Here is a 20,324-nt window from a genome sequence, read left to right as displayed (position 1 = left end):
CCAGCACTCTCACTTGAGGAACTGTCACTTTTCTGAAGAGGAGGAGGGCCAGCACTCTGACTAGAGGAACTTTCGCTTTCTGAAGAGGAGGAGGGCCAGCACTCTCACTAGAGGCACTGTCACTCTTCTGGCGAAGAGGAAGAGGGCCAGCACTCTTACTAGAGGCACTGTCACTCTTCTGAAAAGGAGGAGGAGGGCTAGCACTCTCACTAGAGGAACTGTCACTCTTCTGGAGAGGAGGAGGAGGAGGAGGAGGAGGAGGAGGAGGGACAGCACTCTCACTTGAGGAACTGTCACTCTTCTGAGGAGGAGGAGGAGGGGGAGGAGGAGGAGGTGGGCCAGCACTCTGACTAGAGGAACTGTAACTATTCTGGTGTGGAGGAGGAGGTGGGCCGGCAGTCTCACAAGATTAACTATCAATCTTCTGGAGAAGAGGAGAAGGAGGGCCAGCACTCTTACTAGAATAACTGTCACTCTTCTGGCGAGGAGGAGAATGAGGGCCAGCACTCTGACTAGAGGAACTATCACTTTTCAGGAGAGGAGGAGGAGGGTCAGCACTCATACTAGTGGAACTATCACTCTTCTGAAGAGGAGGAGGGCCAGCAATCTCACAAGAGGAACTGTCACTCTTCTGGCGAGGAGGAGGAGGAAGGCCGGCACACTCACTAGATGAACTATCACTCTTCTGGAGAGGAGAAGGTGGGCCATCACTCTCAATAGAGGAACTGTCACTCTTTTTGGTGAAGAGGAGGAGGAAGGCCAGCACTCTCCCTAGAGGAACTATCACTCTTCTGGAGAGGCGGAGGAGGAGAAGGAAGGACTTGGAGTCCTTCTGTAGCTCAGTTGGTAGAGCATGGCGCTTGTAACGCCAGGGTAGTGGGTTCAATCCCCGGGACCACCCATACGTAGAATGTATGCACACATGACTGTAAGTCGCTTTGGATAAAAGCGTCTGCTAAATGGCATATATAAGGAGGGCCAGCACTCTCACTAGAGCAACTGTCACTATTCTGGCGAGGAGGAGGGCCAGCACTCTCACTAGAGGACCTGTCACTCTTCTGGAGAGGAAGAGAATGAGGGCCAGCACTCTCACTAGATGAACTATCACTCTTCTGGACAAGAGGAGGAGGAGGGCCAGCACTCATACTAAAGGAACTGTCACTTTTCTGTAGAGGAGGAGAAGGGCCAGCACTCTCACTTGAGGAACTGTCACTTTTATGGCGAGGATGAGGTCCAGCACTCTGACTCGAGGAACTATCGCTCTTCTGAAGAGGAGGAGAATGGCCAGCACTCTCAATAGAGGAACTGTCACTCTTCTGGAGCGGAGGAGGAGGAGGGCCAGCACTCTCACTAGAGGAAATGTCACTTTTATGGCAAGGAGGATGAGGAGGTCCAGCACTCTGACTAGAGGATCTGTCAATATTCTGGTGAGGAGGCGGAGGGGGTCCAGCACTCTGACTAGAGGAACTGTCAATATTCTGGTGAGGAGGCGGAGGAGGGCCAGCACTCTGACTAGAGGAACTGTCACTCATCTGGAGAGGCGGAGGAGGAGGAGGAGGTCCAGCACTCTGACTAGAGGATCTGTCACTCTTCTGGAGAGGAGGAGGAGGGGGTCAGCACTCTCACTAGAGGAACTGTCACTCTTCTGGAGAGGAGGAGGAGGGCCAGCACTCTCACTAGAGGACCTGTCACTCTTCTGGAGAGGAAGAGAATGAGGGCCAGCACTCTCACTAGAGGAAATGTCAATATTCTGGTGAGGAGGCGGAGGAGGGCCAGCACTCTGACTAGAGGAACTGTCACTCTTCTGGAGAAGAGGAGAAGGACGGCCAGCACTCTGACTCGAGAAACTATCACTTTTCTGGATAGGAGGAGGAGGAGGGCCAGCATTCTCACTTGAGGAACTGTCACTTTTATGGCGAGGAGGAGGTCCAGCACTCGGACTAGAGGAACTGTCGCTCTTCTGAAGAGGAGGAGGATGGCCAGCACTCTCAATAGAGGAACTGTCACTCTTCTGGAGAGGAGGAGAAGGAGGGCCAGCACACTCACTAGAGGAACTGTCACTCGTCTGGAGAGGCGGAGGAGGAGGAGGAGGTCCAGCACTCTGACTAGAGGATCTGTCACTCGTCTGGAGAGGCGGAGGAGGAGAAGGAGGGCCAGCACTCTCACTAGAACAACTGTCACTCTTCTGGCGAGGAGGAGGAGGGCCAGCACTCTTACTAGAGGACCTGTCACTCTTCTGGAGAGGAAGAGAATGAGGGCCAGCACTCTCACGAGAGGAACTGTCACTCATCTGGAGAGGCAGCGGAGAAGGATGGCCAGCACTCTCACTAGAGGAAATGTAACTTTTATGGATAGGAGTAGAAGGGCCAGCACTCTCACTCATGGAACTGTCACTCTTCTGGAAAGGAGGGGGAGGACGGCCAGCACTCTCATTAGTGGAACTGTCACTCTTTTGGAGAAGAGAAGGGCCGGCACTCTCACTAGAGGAACTGTCACTCTTTTTGGTGAAGAGGAGGAGGGGGAAGTCCGGCACTCTCACAAGAGGAACTATCACTCTTCTGGAGAGGAGAAGGTGGGCCATCACTCTCAATAGAGGAACTGTCACTCTTTTTGGTGAAGAGGAGGAGGAAGGCCAGCACTCACCCTTGAGGAACTATCACTCTTCTGGAGAGGCGGAGGAGGAGAAGGAGGGCCAGCACTCTCACTAGAGCAACTGTCACTCTTCTGGCGAGGAGGAGGAGGGCCAGCACTCTCACTAGAGGACCTGTCACTCTTCTGGAGAGGAAGAGAATGAGGGCCAGCACTCTCACTAGAGGCCCTGTCACTCTTCTGGAGAGGAGGAGGAGGGCCAGCACTCTCACTAGAGGAACTGACACTCTTCTGAAGAGGAGGAGAAGGAGGGCCAGCACTCTCACGAGAGGAACTGTCACTCATCTGGAGAGGCAGCGGAGAAGGATGGCCAGCACTCTCACTAGAGGTAATGTAACTTTTATGGATAGGAGTAGAAGGGCCAGCACTCTCACTCATGGAACTGTCACTCTTCTGGAAAGGAGGGGGAGGACGGCCAGCACTCTCATTAGTTGAAATGTCACTTTTATGGCAAGGAGGATGAGGAGGTCCAGCACTCTGACGAGAGGATCTGTCACTCTTCTGGAGAGGAGGAGGAGGGGTCCAGCACTCTGACTCGAGAAACTATCACTTTTCTGGATAGGAGGAGGAGGGCCAGCACTCTCACTCGTGGAACTGTCACTCTTCTGGAAAGGAGGGGGAGGACTGCCAGCACTCTCATTAGTGGAACTGTCACTCTTCTGGAGAAGAGAAGGGCCAGCACTCTCACTAGAGGAACTGTCATTCTTTTTGGTGAAGAGGAGGAGGAGGAAGTCCGGCACTCTCACAAGAGGAACTATCACTCTTCTGGAGAGGAGAAGGTGGGCCATCACTCTCAATAGAGGAACTGTCACCCTTTTTGGTGAAGAGGAGGAGGAAGGCCGGCACTCTCACAAGAGGAACTATCACTCTTCTGGAGAGGAGAACGTGGGCCAGCACTCCCACTAGAGGATCTGTCACTCTTCTGGCAAGGAGGGCGAGGAGGAAGGCCAGCACTCTCACTAGATGAACTATCACTCTTCTGGAGAAGAGGGGGAGGAGGGCCCGCACTCTTACTAGAGGAACTGTGACTCATCTGGAGAGGTGGAGGAGGATGGCCAGCACTCTCACTAGAGGAACTCTCAGTCTCCTGAAGAGGAGGAGGAGGGCCAGCACTCTCACTAGAGGAACTCTCAGTCTCCTGAAGAGGAGGAGGAGGGCCAGCACTCTCACTAGAGGAACTCTCAGTCTCCTGAAGAGGAGGAGGAGGGCCAGCACTCTCACTAGAGGAACTCTCAGTCTCCTGAAGAGGAGGAGGAGGGCCAGCACTCTCACTAGAGGAACTCTCAGTCTCCCGAAGAGGAGGAGGGCCAGCACTCTCAATCGAGGAACTGTCACTCTTCTGGAGAGGAGGTGGTAGTCCAGCACTCTCACTAGAGGAACCCTCACTCTTCTGAAAAGGAGTAGAGGGGCAGCACTCTCACTAGAGGAACTGTCACTCTTCTGGAGAGGAGGAGGAGGGCCAGCACTCTCACTGGAATAACTGTCACTATTCTGTAGAAGAGGAGGAGGCCAGCACTCTCACTAGAGGAACTGTCACTATTCAGGGGAGGAGGAGGAGGTTGGCCAATACTCTCAATAGAGTTCTTAATGTTTTGTCCAATCAGTTTATGTTGCGTTGTTTAATAAGTGTTTCCTCCCCGCTCTGCCCTCCCTGCCCTGGGTGTCCTTCCTGTACAATCTGCATACTGACACATGGCACACACAATAACCGTCAATCTTAGAATGATCAAGTGTAAAAAATGGAAAAGACTGTTGTACAACATGGCTGATCCCTGTGTGTCCCTCTCCTCTTCCTGTAGCTCTCACGGCAGCAGGGGGCCGGGGGAAGCTAGACGTTTGCAGGCTGCTGCTAGAGCAGGGAGCAGCGGTGGCTCAGCCCAACAGACAAGGCATGGTACCCCTGTTCAGTGCTGTCCGACAAGGAAACTGGCAGGTGAGACTGAGTGCACCCTTTATATTGCACTACTTTTGACCCAAACACTTAATCAGACGAAGAGAGATCAAGCGGCCATGTTGACAGAAACAGGCTGTTGTGTGCTAGATGGTGACGATAGTGTTGTCCTCTCTCAGATTGTGGACCTTCTCCTGACTCACGGAGCGGAGGTGAACCTTGCAGACAAGCAGAGCCGAACGCCTCTGATGATGGCTGCCTCAGAGGGTCACCTGGGCACTGTGGAGTTCCTACTGGCACAGGGTGAGGGTTTGGAGGAAGACATCATCCACTCATTCCTTGACATTTACTTTATCTGTGACCTGCTGTCCTTTCATCTTGAATTATATACAGCAAACTCTCAAGAAACTTTTGATAAACACAATTACATTTACATTTAAGTCATTTAGCAGACGCTCTTATCCAGAGCGACTTACAAATTGTATTCTGACAGTATTCTCGTGTCTCCGAATACAGGTGTGTAATCTCATTCATCATTAGGATTTGGGGAGGGTAAACTTATTCCAGATCAACAATCACCAAAGCATTGACGGTACTTTATTTTACCAATTTACCTTTTACTCCGAATGCTGACCTGTAACCCCTGACCCCTCTGATCCAGGTGCGTCCCTGCCTCTGATGGACAAGGAGGGGTTAACAGCTCTGAGCTGGGCGTGTCTGAAGGGACACCTGCACGTGGTGCGCTGTCTGGTGGAGAGGGGGGCTGCAACAGACCATGCTGATAAGAATGGACGCACGCCCCTCGACCTGGCCTCCTTCTACGGGGACTCAGAGATGGTGAGTGGATGTACAACATTACGAAGAAATGTGTTCAAGTATAGTTATATTTGTGTATATTTTGCAAGCAGTAACTCTCCCAAATGTTAATACCATCCTATGATCCTGCTCTGATGAAACACATTCCTCCCTCTTCCCCAATGTCCTCGCCCCTGTCCTCCCTCCCCCGCAATGTCCTCGCTCCTTCCCACTGTCCTCCCTCCTCCCCACTGTCCTCCCTCCTCCCCACTGTCCTCCCTCCTCCCAACTGTCCTCGCCCCTGTCCTACCTCCTCCCCACTGTCCTCGCCCCTGTCCTTCCCTCTGTCCTCCCTCCTCCCCACTGTCCTCGCTCCTTACCCACTGTCCTAACTCCTCCCCACTGTCCTCGCCCTGTCCTCCCTCCTCCCCACTGTCCTCGCTCCTTACCCACTGTCCTACCTCCTCTCCACTGTCCTCGCTCCTTACCCACTGTCCACACCCCTGTCATCCCTCCTCCCCACTGTCCTCGCTCCTTACCCACTGTCCTCGCTCCTTACCGACTGTCCTACCTCCTCTCCACTGTCCTCGCTCCTTACCCACTGTCCTACCTCCTCTCCACTGTCCTCACTCCTTACCCACTGTCCACACCCCTGTCCTACCTCCTCCCCACTGTCCTCCCTCCTCCCCACTGTCCTACATCCTCCCCACTGTCCTTGCTCCTTACCCACTGTCCTCGCCCCTGTCCTACCTCCTCCACACTGTCCTCGCTCCTCCCCACTGTCCTCGCTCCTTACCCACTGTCCTCGCCCCTGTCCTACCTCCTCCCCACTGTCCTCGCTCCTCCCCACTGTCCTCCCTCCTCCCCACTGTCCTCCCTCCTCCCCACTGTCCTCCCTCGTCCCCACTGTCCTCCCTCCTCCCCACTGTCCTACCTCCTCCACACTGTCCTCGCTCCTTACCCACTGTCCACGCCCCTGTCCTCCCTCCTCCCCACTGTCCTCCCTCCTCCCCACTGTCCTCCCTCCTCCCCACTGTCCTACCTCCTCCCCACTGTCCTACCTCCTCCCCACTGTCCTCCCTCCTCCCCACTGTACTCCCTCCTCCCCACTGTACTCCCTCCTCCCAACTGCCCTACCTCCTCCCAACTGCCCTACCTCCTCCCAACTGTCCTCCCTCCTCCCCACTGTCCTACCTCCTCCCAACTGTCCTCCCTCCTCCCCACTGTCCTCCCTCCTCCCCACTGTCCTCCCTCCTCCCCACTGTCCTCCCTCCTCCCCACTGTCCTCCCTCCTCCCCACTGTCCTACCTCCTCCCCACTGTCCTCCCTCCTCCCCACTGTCCTCCCTCCTCCCCACGGTCCTCCCTCCTCCCCACTGTCCTCCCTCCTCCCCACTGTCCTCCCTCCTCCCCACTGTCCTACCTCCTCCCCACTGTCCTCCCTCCTCCCCACTGTCCTACCTCCTCCCCACTGTCCTCCCTCCTCCCCACTGTCTTCCCTCCTCCCCACTGCCCTACCTCCTCCCCACTGTCCTCCCTCCTCCCCACTGCCCTACCTCCTCCCCCCCACTGTCCTACCTCCTCCCCACTGCCCTACCTCCTCCCCACTGTCCTACCTCCTCCCCACTGTCCTCCCTCCTCCCCACTGTCCTCCCTCCTCCCCACTGTCCTCGCCCCTGTCCTACCTCCTCCCCACTGTCCTCGCTCCTTACCCACTGTTCTCGCCCCTGTCCTACCTCCTCCCCACTGTCCTCGCTCCTCCCCACTGTCCTCGCTCCTCCCCACTGTCCTCGCTCCTCCCCACTGTCCTCGCTCCTCCCCACTGTCCTCCCTCCTCCCCACTCTCCTCCCTCCTCCCCACTGTCCTCGCTCCTCCCCACTGTCCTCGCTCCTCCCCACATTCCTCCCTCCTCCCCACTGTCCTCCGTCCCTCCTCCCCCTGTTTTCTGTCCCCCATTCTCATTCCTCCCTACTGTCCTCCGTCCTCTACCCGTTCTTCCTCCTCCCCTGCTCTCCCTCCCCTCCCCCCTTCTCCCTCCATTCTCCCTCCCCTCATTCTCACATCCTCCGTACTGTCCTCGGTCCTCCACCCGTTCTCCCTGCCTCCTGTTCTCCCTCCCCCTGTTCTCCCCCCACCCCCGTCTGCTGTCTGTCCTCGCAGGTCCAGTTCTTAGTGGACCAGGGGGTGATGATAGAGCATGTGGACTACAGTGGGATGTGTCCTCTGGACCGGGCCGTGGGCTGCAGGAACACGTCCGTGGTGGTTACCCTGCTCAAGAAGGGAGCCAAGATAGGTATTGATAATGGTGTTAGACAGGAAGCCAATAGATTTTGGACAGGGGCTGTCCAAAATGGGCCCTGGTCAAAACTAGTGCTCTGTGGGGTAAAGGGTGCCCTTCTAGATGCAGCCAGGATTTGACACAATTCAAAGACTATCCATGCTGCAGTAGGATGACACAGCAATACAGAAGCTGCATCCTAAATGGCAACCTAATTTCTTATATAGTGCACTACTATTGACCAGAAATAGTGGACTAAATACAGAACACACGGCCATTTGGGATGCAACTTGTTACTGTCTCTTTGGAGCTGAGCGAACAACTGAACCCCACTGTTTTGTATGTTCCCCCTGCTGCTCCTGGTGCACCATACTGCTTGTCTTCTCTGTTCTCTCTGGCTAGTCCTTCCTCAGATCTGTAGATGTTTCTGTGTTGCTATACTGTTTCCTCCTGCAGTATTTATCTGTTCTCTCTGACTAGTCCTTCCTCAGATCTGTAGATGTTTCTGTGCTGTTCTACTGTTTCCTCCTATAGTCTCTCTCTCTTCCCCTATTTCAGATCTCTCTGGTTCATTCTTTCTCCCTCTTTAATTCTTTCCATCTTTCTTTCTTTCTCTCTGCTCTCTCTTTTGTTCACGTTCTCTGTCTCTCTGTCCTTCTATGTGTGATCTCTGAGACAGGCTGTTGTTAGAGTGTGTTTTTATTTATTTATTTCCTCTTATCCCTGCTGCTTTTTTCTGTTCCTCTCCTCACTCTTCATCCTCCACCTATTTCTCTTTGTCTTTTTTCCCCACTTGCCTTCTCTTCCATGCACCCTTTTCTGTTTTTTATTTTTGGATTACTCTGGCCCACTGCACTCCCCCTCCCTCCCTTGCTCATGACCCACTCAAATTCTCTGCTGTACCAGGATGTCAGACACTGCCCAGTCGGCCTAGAGGTAATCCCAAGGCTCTCGGCATCTCACCCCAGCAGGCATTTTGACAGCCCTACCTCCTCTTTCTGTGTTGTCTTAGTGTCGCCATGGTCTGTGTCAGCAGGCCAGCTTAGATATAACCCCCATCTACAACCCCCATCTACAACCCCCATCTACAACCCCCATCTACAACCCCCATCTACAACCCCCATCTACAACCCCCATCTACAACCCCCATCTACAACCCCCATCTACAACCCCCATCCTGAGAAATAACACTCAGGTATTACTATTAACTCTGAGGCCAAGATTCAATCCTATCGCGGGTTATAGGCATTGGCTTTTAAAAGCATTATTCCAGCGTTCATGGAGATCCTGTTTATGGTAAATGCTGGATATGTCAGCTCAATCGTAAATTGTCCTCATGCAAGAAGGCCACCCATCTTGTCCTCATGCAAGAAGGCCACCCATCTTGTCCTCATGCAAGAAGGCCACCCATCTTGTCCTCATGCAAGAAGGCCACCCACCCTGTCCTCATGCAAGAAGGCCACGCACCTTGTCCTCATGCAAGAAGGCCATGCACCTTGACCTCATGCAAGAAGGCCACTCACCTTGTCCTCATTCAAGATGGACATGCACCTTGTCCTCATTCAAGAAGGACATGCACCTTGTCCTCATTCAAGAAGGCCATGCACCTTGACCTCATTCAAGAAGGCCACGCACCTTGTCCTCATGCAAGAAGGCCACGCACCCTGTCCTCATGCAAGAAGGCCACGCACCCTGTCCTCATGCAAGAAGGCCACGCACCCTGTCCTCATGCAAGAAGGCCACGCACCCTGTCCTCATGCAAGAAGGCCACGCACCCTGTCCTCATGCAAGAAGGCCACGCACCTTGTCCTCATGCAAGAAGGCCACGCACCTTGTCCTCATGCAAGAAGGCCACGCACCCTGTCCTCATGCAAGAAGGCCACGCACCTTGTCCTCATGCAAGAAGGCCACGCACCTTGTCCTCATGCAAGAAAGCCACGCACCTTGTCCTCATGCAAGAAGGCCACGCACCTTGTCCTCATGCAAGAAGGCCACGCACCTTGTCCTCATGCAAGAAGGCCACGCACCTTGTCCTCATGCAAGAAGGCCATGCACCTTGTCCTCATGCAAGAAGGCCACGCACCTTGTCCTCATGCAAGAAGGCCATGCACCTTGTCCTCATGCAAGAAGGCCATGCACCTTGTCCTCATGCAAGAAGGCCACGCACCTTGTCCTCATGCAAGAAGGCCACGCACCTTGTCCTCATGCAAGAAGGCCACGCACCTTGTCCTCATGCAAGAAGGCCACGCACCTTGTCCTCATGCAAGAAGGCCACGCACCTTGTCCTCATGCAAGAAGGCCACGCACCTTGTCCTCATGCAAGAAGGCCATGCACCTTGTCCTCATGCAAGAAGGCCATGCACCTTGTCCTCATGCAAGAAGGCCACGCACCTTGTCCTCATGCAAAAAAGCCACCCACCTTGTCCTCATGCAAGAAGGCCACGCACCTTGTCCTCATGCAAGAAGGCCACGCACCTTGTCCTCATGCACATTGACCTCATGCAAGAAGGCCACGCACCTTGTCCTCATGCAAGAAGGCCATGCACCTTGTCCTCATGCAAGAAGGCCATGCACCTTGTCCTCATGCAAGAAGGCCATGCACCTTGTCCTCATGCAAGAAGACCACCAACCTTGTCCTCATGCAGGAGCCCCACCCACCTTGTCCTCATGCACCTTGTCCTCATGCAAGAAGGCCACCCATGTTGTCCTCATGCAGAAGGCCACCCATCTTGTCCTCATGCAAGAAGGCCACCCACCTTGTCCTCCTGCAAGAAGCACACCCACCTTGTCCTCTCCAATCAATGTGTAAATGTGTTTCAAGTGTTGCTATTGCAGAGAGATACTGTATGATAAGTTATCCTAGTTAGAATAATATTTTCTGCGATGATTCCGCCTGTGCTGACTGTCAGTTGAGGGATCAGCGTCGCATAGGAGTGACACCACCTGACATAAGGCAATTAGTTAGATTGGGAGTGACTCAGCCTTTACCAGCTGCATCATTTTGCGTTTTGTTATTTCATATTTCTACCCTTTTGGCTTGTGGCTATTGATTGATAAGGTTGGGCTTTTGTCCCAACAGATCCTTTATCTGTGCACAGATCCTTTAATAACAGGATCAATAGATGTTAGAGAGAGAATAGCGTAATTGTCTCTGCAGTGGACAGACGTCTGTCTACCTCTGTCATTCCTGCCACTTTGTTTGTTTGTTGTTGTCACTTGTTATTGTTACGTGTTTACTGTGACTCCAAAACAACATGTTTTTATCGTTCCCTGCTTTCTCATCCTGTGTTCTTCAGGTCCAGCCACATGGGCCATGGCTACCTCCAAACCCGACATCATGATCATTCTACTGAGTAAGCTGATTGAGGAGGGAGACAGCTTCTATAAGGTGAGATCAGGAGGCCCTACCCTAATCTGAGGAAGGACTGTCACCTGTTGTTGGAAAATATTCATACATATAAGAAAGAAAATATATACAGTACCAGTCAAAATTTTGGACACTCCTACTCATTCAAGGGTTTTTCTTTATTCGTACTATTTTCTACATTGTAGAATAATAGTGAAGACAGCAACATTATTAAATAACACATATGGAATCATGTAGTAACCAATTAAGTGTTAAACAAATCAAAATATATGTTATATTTGAAATTCTTCAAAGTAGCCAACCTTTGCCTTGATGACAGCTCTGCACACTCTTAGTATTCTCTCAACCAGCTTCATGAGGTAGTCACATGGAATGCATTTTAATTAACAGGAGTGCCTTGTTAAAAGTTATTTTGTGGAATTCCTTTCCTTCTTAATGCATTTGAGCCAATCAGTTGTGTTGTGACAAGGTATGGGTGGTATACAGAAGGACATTAGACCTGTAGAAATGTGTCCTTTGGTCTGAGAAGTCAAAATTGTAGATTTTTTGTTTCAACCGCTGTGTCTTTTTGAGATGCAGAGTTGGTGAATGGATGGTCTCCACATATGTGGTTCCTACCGTGAAGCATGGAGGAGGAGGTGTGATGGTGTGGGGTGCTTTGCTGGTGATGCTGTCTGTGATTTATTTAGAATTCAAGGCACATTTAACCAGCATGGCTACCACAGCATTCTACAGCGATGCGCCATCCCATCTGGTTCGCGCTTAGTGGGACTATCATTTGTTTTTCAACAGGACAATGACCCAAAACACACCTCCAGGCTGTGTAAGGGCTATTTGTGACTCACAACCTGGATCCAGTCTTATGTAGCAAAATTTGAAATTGTGTTTTTTACGTAAGATAAAAGTAGACTCAGAGATACAAAATGGTATATCATAGACTGCATTTGAGGAACAATGGGGAAGTAATTCCGCTTTGAAAGTTGATCAACTTGTAAACTCACTTTTGAGAAAATCGCCTTTGAATGTTTTGCTATCTAAGTGAAGAGCTGTTCTTTGTCTACACCCATTCAGCATGGTTCACATCTTCTTAAGCTTTAGCCCCACCCATCTCGTTTCGCTCTCGGAGCGCACACTTGACGCTCTGGCCGATTAATTGTTTACCTCTGGATAACATGAAAACAGCCTAACCAGCCCTGCTGGCAACAATTTCATTATGCTTTTTTGCAGACTGACACCGGCCATATTCAACGGTTGTTGTACACACGTCACATAACGTTTGCTAACGAGCCAGCAGCTAACATTAGCTAGTTAAACAACAATGAACAGTGCCAACAATGCAACAGTGCTGGGAGCAAACCGTCCATGTTCAATGTCAGCTAGCTAACATTAGGCTCTAACTAGAACAGCAAATGGCTCTGGGAAACAAAATAATAACGTCAGTTAGGGAGCCAGACAGCTAACGTTAGCTAGCTAGCTAACAGTACACTTTAACTTAAGACATATAGCTAGGTAAACAATGTGCTCAGCATATGTGGGAACTCCTTCAAAACTGTTGAAAAAGATTTCCTCTTGAAGCTGGTTGAGAGAATACCCAGAGTTTGCAATGCTGTCATCAAGGGTGGCTACTTTGAAGAATATAAAATAAAAAAATGTTGGTTACTAAACTCCCTTTTTAAGGACCTTGTCTTTCAAAGATAATTTGTAAAAATCCAAATAACTTCACAGATCTTCATTGTAAAGGGTTTAAACACTGTTTCCCATGCTTGTTCAATGGACAATTAATGAACAAGCACCTGTGGAACGGTCGTTAAGACACTAACAGCTTACAGACGGTAGGCAATTAAGGTCACAGTTATGATAACTTAGGACAATAAAGAGGCCTTTCTACTGACTCTGAAAAACACCAAAAGAAAGATGCCCAGGGTCCCTGCTCATCTGTGTGAATGTGTCTTAGGCATGCTGCAAGGAGGCATGAGGACTGCAGATGTGGCCAGGGCAATAAATTGCAATGTCCGTACTGTGAGATGCATAAGACAGCGCTACAGGGAGACAGGACGGACAGCTTATCGTCCTCGCAGTGGCAGACCACGTGTAACAACACCTGCACAGGATCGGTACATCCGAACATCACACCTGTGGGACAGGTACAGGATGGCAACAAAAACTGCCCGAGTTACACCAGGAACGCACAATCCCTCCATCAGTGCTCAGACTGTCTGCAATAGGCTGAGAGAGGCTGGACTGAGGGCTTGTAGGCCTGTTGTAAATCAGGTTCTCACCAGACATCACCGGCAACATCGTCACCTATGGGCACAAACCCACCGTTGCTGGACCAGACAGGACTGGCAAAAGGTTCTCTTCACTGACACCCCTGTCTCACCAGATTTGCGTTTATCGTCAAAGGAATGAGCATTACACCGAGGCCTGTACTCTGGAGCGGGCAATCTCAACGCTGTGCGTTACAGGGAAGACATCCTCCTGCCTCATGTGGTACCTTTCCTGCAGGCTCATCCTGACATGACCCTCCAGCATGACAATGCCACCAGCCATACTGCTCATTCTGTGTGTGATTTCCTGCAAGACAGGAATGTCAGTGTTCTGCCCTGGCCAGCGAAGAGCACGGATCTCAATCCCATTGAGCACGTCTGGAACCTGTTGGATCGGAGGGTGAGGACTTGGGCCATTTCCCCCTAGAAAAGTCTCGAACGTGTAGTTGCCTTGGTGGAAGAGAGGGGTAACATTTCACAGCAAGAACTGGCAAATCTGGTGCAGTCCATGAGAAGGAGATGCACTGTAGTCCTTAATGCAGTTGGTGGCCACACCAGATACTGACTGTTACTTTTGATTTTGACCCTCCCCCCTTTGTTCAGGGACACATTATTACATTTATGTTAGTCACATGGCTGTGGAACTTGTTTTGTTTATGTCTCAGTTGTTGAATCTTGTTATGTTCATACAAATATGTACACGTTAAGTTTGCTGAAAATAACCGCATTTGACAGTGAGAGGACGTTTCTTTTTTTGCTGAGTTTACATGATTTCATATGTGTTATTTCATAGTTTTGGTGTCTTCACTATTATTCTACAATGTAGAAAATAGTAAAAATAAAGAAAAACCTTTAAATGAGTAGGTGTGCCCCAACTTTTGACTGGTATTGTATATACAGTTGTAATGGCTCTCTAGAGTAGCCCAAGGCGCAGCATGGTAAATGTTCATGATTTTAATTCAAAAAACACTCAAACAAAATAACAAAATCGAAAACGAAAACGCACAGTTCTGTCAGGCAACAGTAACTAAACAGAAAACAAGATCCCACAACCTAATGGTGGGAAAAGGTTCTGCCTAAGTATGATCCCCAATCAGAGACAATGATAGACAGCTGCCTCTGATTGGGAACCACACTCAGCCAAAAACAAAAAAACAGAAAACATAGAATTTCCCACCCGAGTCACACCCTGACCTAACCAAACATAGAGAATAATCAGAACCTCTGAAGAGGAGGAAGAATGCCATTACAGTCAGGGCGTGACAACAGTATTCATATCCAAGAAAGAACATGTGATCTAATCAAACTATTTGCAATGCTTTTGTCTACACTTTTGACTGATTTTTTTTGTCCTCAAGAGTTTACAGATTTGTTTGAATGGTCAATAAGAGCTATATGTTGTCTGTCTTGTATGTTGTTGTCTGTCACACATGTTGTGTGTGTCGGTCTATTCAACAGAAAGGGAAGGTAAAGGAGGCAGCACAGCGCTATCAGTACGCCCTCAAAAAGTTCCCCCGTGAAGGCTTCAGTGAGGACCTCAAGACTTTCAGGGAGCTCAAAGTGTCCATCTTACTCAATCTGTCCCGATGTCGGAGGAAACTGAATGTGAGTTGGTGGGCTCTGACCATGGATCCATCCCAAATGGCAACCTATTCCCTATATAGTGCACTACCTTTGACCTGGGCCCAGGTACACTATACACGGAATAGGGTGCCATTTGAGACACACGTATAGTATATTATGAATACATGCATTCCAGAGTAATACATAGTAGTTACTAATAGTAACAGTACTGGATAGTACCTCTATTGTCCTCGGTATCTGACTCATGGATCACTTGTTATTACATTCAGGACTTTGGGATGGCTGAGGAGTTTGCTACAAAGGCACTTGAATTGAAACCAAAATCATACGAAGCGTACTATGCCAGAGCCCGCGCCAAGCGTAGTAGCAGGTAACCTTCTATTTTACATCCCTGCTTTCCTTCCACTGTGGAATTGTTGACATGTTCTGCTCTGATCTCATATTTTTCAATCTCTCATCATAAGATTTTCCTCCTTTTTTTGGAACCAATTGTTTTTTCCTTAGTTTATACATTTTCACAGCAGTGTTTAATAAAAATAAATAAACTAATTAAAAAACTCTCAATGTAAGAATACAAACCTTACCTCAGTTCCAACCCTGTTGCATTTTCCCACTCCTGCCTGTCTCTGCAGGCAGTTCCCTGAGGCCTTGGAGGACCTGAATGAAGCAATGAAGCAGAGCCCCAACCACCCTGAGATCCAGCGCCTCCTGCAGCGGGTAGAGGAGGAGTGTCGACAGCTCACCCAGGAGGAGGAGGACGCACAGAAGCTGGAGCCTCCCCCATCTCCTCCCCCCTCACCTCCCCCAGACGAGGGGGAGGAGGAGGAGGAGATGTCCCTGTCCTCCCTTCCACTCCCGCTGGAGCTCCCCCCTCCCCCGGAGCCTCGGCTGGAGGACATGGAGCCGGTTCAGGATCTGTTTGAGGACGAGGACTATCTGGAGCAGGAGGCCATGTCTATGGGGAGTGTAGGTTCTATGGGTCTCGCCCTCGAGAGGGAACTCTGCTCTAACCCCTCCAGCCTGCCTATCATCCAGAGCCCCCCTCTTTCTCCGACCAACCACCAGCACCCCTACCACCAGGACCAGGCCTACCTGTCACGGGGCTCCCCCATGGGCCAGGCTTACGTCTACGACCACCCCAGCCCAACCTCCATGTCCTCCCCCGGCATCCAGAACTACCAGCTGCCGTCGCCCCCTCTCTCTCCCCCCACGCACCACAACTCCCACTACCGACACAGCCCTCTGCAGACCTCCCCGGTGCACCAGACCACCTACCGCTTCAGCCCCCCGCCCAATGGAGGAGGGGGACAAGGGATGGACCACGGATACCAGAGCCCCCCGCTATCCCCTCTGCATCGGGGTGGGGTACAGAGCCAGTACAGAGCCAGTCCCCCGGTGGAGAGTGTGTGTCTGTACAGGTCCCAGTCAGGGTCTCCGGTGCGCTACCAGCAGGAGCAGCCTACTCTTTCAAAGATGAGCAGCCAGAGGTCCTTCCAGCAGAGTTCACAGCCTTCCCTGCACCACCAGGCCTCCCTGCACCACCAGGCCTCTCTGCACCACGACACCCTCCAGACCCATCGGCACCACCAAGCCCAACTGAACCACCAGGTCTCCCAACAGCACCACCAAGCCCAACTGAACCACCAGGTCTCCCAACAGCACCACCAGGCCCAACTACACCACCAGGCCTCCCAACACCACCAGGACTCCCTGCATCACCAGGCTCAACAGCAACACCAGGCCCAGGGCCTGCGCCTCCAGCCCTCGATGGCCCAGATTGTTCGCACCAACCAGCCCAGCAACGCATACGGCCAGATGGGCCACCCCATGCGTTACCAGGGGGCCTCCATGGACGTGCCGATGGAGAGCCAGAGCCGGTTGATGTACCAGCCCTCCCTGGATGGTCGCTCCATGCCCCAGTCCAGCCTCTCAGCTGGGGCCCTCTGTCAGCACGGTGGCCGAGGAGGGGTCATAGAGGGCCTGATGAAGGACGAGCTACCCCAGCGCCCCTCCTCTGCCTACCGTGCCAGCAGTGGGGGAGGACAAGGGGGCCAGCTCCAGGGGGCTGTCCGCTATAGCCAGACCCCCCAGATTAGCCGCAGCCAGTCAGCCGCCTACTACCCTGGTAGCAAGCATGAGCTGGAGCGTCAAAACAGTGTCATGCCCCAGTGCCAGCTCGGATCACCAGAGATCGGCCACATGGTGAGGCGGCCCGTCAGTGCCACTACCACGGAGATCAAACCACACATTTCCACCCCCCGGCCCCTCATTCACTCCCAGAGCGTGGGCCTCCGCTTTTCCCCTTCCAGCAACAACATCCCCACAGGGGGCTCTAGCTGTAATCTAGCCCCAGGCTTCAGGCCTTCCTCCTCCATCCAGGGGATGGAGATCCCGCTGCAGGTGGCTTACGAGGGCTACGAAGGCTACGAAGGCTACGAGGGGTACGAGCGTTCCTGTAACGACGACCTCTCCCCAAACTCGCCCTCCCAGGGGGGTGGTGGGGGGCTGTACCAGGGTGAGAGCACCCGCTCACGGACCACACCCTTCATGGGCGTCATAGACAAGACGGCACGGACTCACCAGACTCAATACCTGCAGCAGCCCTCGTCCCAGCGGCCCTGGGCTATGACCTCCATGGACTCTGGCATCAGCCCCACATCGCCCAGCCAACTGGTCCAGCAGGGCTCATCCTACAGCCCCCCTACCTCGCTGGGGAACTTCGCATACTACAACAAGACTAACAACGCCCAGAACGGACAACTCCTGGAGGAGGACTACTACCCCCAGCAGCAGCAGTCCTCCCTGGGCAAGCTGGCCAATGGTGGCTCCCGGGGTGGAGGAGGGGACATCCTGGAGAGGGTGAGCCAGGTGCCCACCTATCCAGACGTGAAGGTGGCCAGGACTCTGCCCGTAGCTCAGGCCTACCAGGACAACATGTACCGACAGCTCTCCCGTGATATGTCCCGTGACTCTAGGCAGGGCCCCACCTCCCCCATCAAACCAAAGAGACCTTTCGTGGAGTCGAATGTGTGAATGTACCGTCCACGGCAGGACTGGGTGTGTGAGTGGGAGGGGAGGAAGGGAGGGGGGGGGGTGAGTTAAGGCTGCTCACCTTGTCTGACATTGATGAAGAACACATGATACATAGACGGATTACAGCCCAGCTCACACAGAGAGCAGTCTACAACAGGCCCCGCTCACACAGAGAGCAGTCTACAACAGGCCACACTCATACAGAGAGCAGTCTACAACAGGCCCCACTCACACAGAGAGCAGTCTACAACAGGCCCCACTCACACAGACAGTAGTCTACAACAGAACCCATTCACACAGTGAGCAGTCTACAATAGGCACACACTAGGGGTAGTAGTCTAGTCATACAGTACATAGATACTAACACACTGGGGGTATTCCTGATCAAACACAGGGTCAGAGTCCCTAACACATTACCAGGGGGAGGGAGTGGGAGTGAAACTGAGGGCCCTTACCTTACTGTACCTGCGGATTCTCTATCCATCTACCATATTGCTATCTTTAAAATATGACTTGTGCTCTTATTCAAGGTTGCTAGACTCTCTGTAATACAATATGAATATGTTCACTACTGTAAATGGGTCCGAAATTACAATGTGAGTGTGCATTGGGAAATTATTATATTTATTATTAAGTTATATAATGTAAATACATGAATGATTTTCTTTGTGTTCTTTCTGTTTTTAATTCTTTTTTAGCTTTCTGTCCTCGTGCTGCCCTTAATAAGTCCTCGCTCCCACCAAGCGCTTTTTCAGCTATACAGCCAGTTAAAACTCGTCCAAAACACTCAGTCATCCAAGAACTAGGCCGGAGCTATCTTTAGTCGATTTAAGGATCAAAAGTGTAAAACTGCAACACAAAAAGTCACAGCATACAAAACATGCACATACTAAGTAGCTAGCATGTTGATAGCAGCTAGCTACGTTCATTTCACTAGGAACGGCTAATCTGGTTTAGGCTAGTGACAATATATCTGTAAAAGTAACACAAACGTATGATATGTAAGTGTTAATAAAACAACCAGGAATGTTACTACTTACAGATGATGCCAACTGAAGGGCTATAAAGGACAGGATGGCGGTGGATAAAACAGTATATCTTGGTTAGACTGAACACTAAACAGCAGTAAACAAAAAAATCATTAATTTCATATGAATGGCACTTCTTCTGCAATATAAAGACCATTAGGTGGGAGCAAAGGCAAAACATGCTTAATGTGGTCCATGATGCTACAACATGGTTTCAGAATCAACTAGGACAGGGAATGTGGGACATTTATCAACTTTGAATTAATCACATGTCAAAGGATATTTTCCTAGTTTCTAAATATTAGCTTTGTCATGTTATATTTTTGGTATTTTAATTTAACTTTTTATTACGTTTATATTATTCATACATGTCTGCACTAAATGCCTGTGAAGTTCTTAACTTAAGGTGCACTTTATGTATTTTTGTTACTTTCTCATTATTGAATGTTATTGGTTTTGTAGAAATGGAGGTCAGGTGGGGCTTCTGACCAATGATACTGGATTATTACTGATTACTCATTGTCGAAGGAACTCTGATCTACAAAGCAAAGTAATGAATGATAATATAAAGTGCAAACAATGTTTTTAAATGTCTGAAGATATATAGACTTGATAGCACATTGTAACAGCTGCATATACTGGCCATCCCCCTCAAGCCAACCCCAGATCCCTTCATAGACATACGGATCTCATACACAAGTGGCTTGTGTTCTTTTTTTATCCTTCCCATGAGTGAAAATGCTCCTCTTTTGCAGTTTCCTTATAGCTACTATTCAATTAAATCACAAAGCACTTAACTTCAGAGTCAAAGGAAAGTCCTGGAGAGAGAAATGTAAAGGTTGTATTCATGACTAACATATTTTTATATTTGCCAGGTGAGAGTATAAAAACAATGGGTGTGTGAATGTACTTCAGTCAGATTGAATGCTCACTCAGTTGCCACTGCTTCATGGACAGCTTCCATTTTGATCTTGTCTGCTATTCAAATGACTGAATAAAATGATTCAAATGGTTCCCTACCCACAAGATAGCTCATTTGGACAACTATAAAACCATACTGTATGTGTGAGGAATTGTACTATTCTTTCAAAAAGGACTTTAAAAGGACTTGTTTTCCAACTTTTGATGTACATTAGTTGACTGTAAAATGTAAATTAGTTGGCTGTAAATATTCAGATGCATGTTTTATTATTTGTCCTGATCTCAAACAGAAACACATACAGTATACACAGTGTCCTGAATCTGGTCTGGGATCTGTGATAGACATCTGGGATATACATCTGGGATATACATCTGGTCTGGGTTCTGTGATAGACATCTGGCATATACATATTGTCTGGGTTCTGTGATAGACATCTGGATATACATATGGTCTGGGTTCTGTGATAGACATCTGGGATATACATCTGGGATATACATATGGTCTGGGTTC

General features: G+C 50.5%; 1 pseudogene; it reads left to right on the top strand.

Moving 5' to 3' along the window:
* Positions 1 to 20,042, top strand: part of LOC124038602 — a 273,183-nt pseudogene extending 253,141 nt beyond the window's left edge.
* Positions 20,043 to 20,324: the final 282 nt, after the last annotated feature.

Source organism: Oncorhynchus gorbuscha, linkage group LG06 (genome assembly GCF_021184085.1).
Source record: "Oncorhynchus gorbuscha isolate QuinsamMale2020 ecotype Even-year linkage group LG06, OgorEven_v1.0, whole genome shotgun sequence".
NCBI classification, from domain to species: Eukaryota; Metazoa; Chordata; class Actinopteri; order Salmoniformes; family Salmonidae; genus Oncorhynchus; species Oncorhynchus gorbuscha.
The sequence above is the reverse complement of the archived record's forward strand: the minus strand, read 5'-3'. Positions and strand labels throughout refer to the sequence as shown.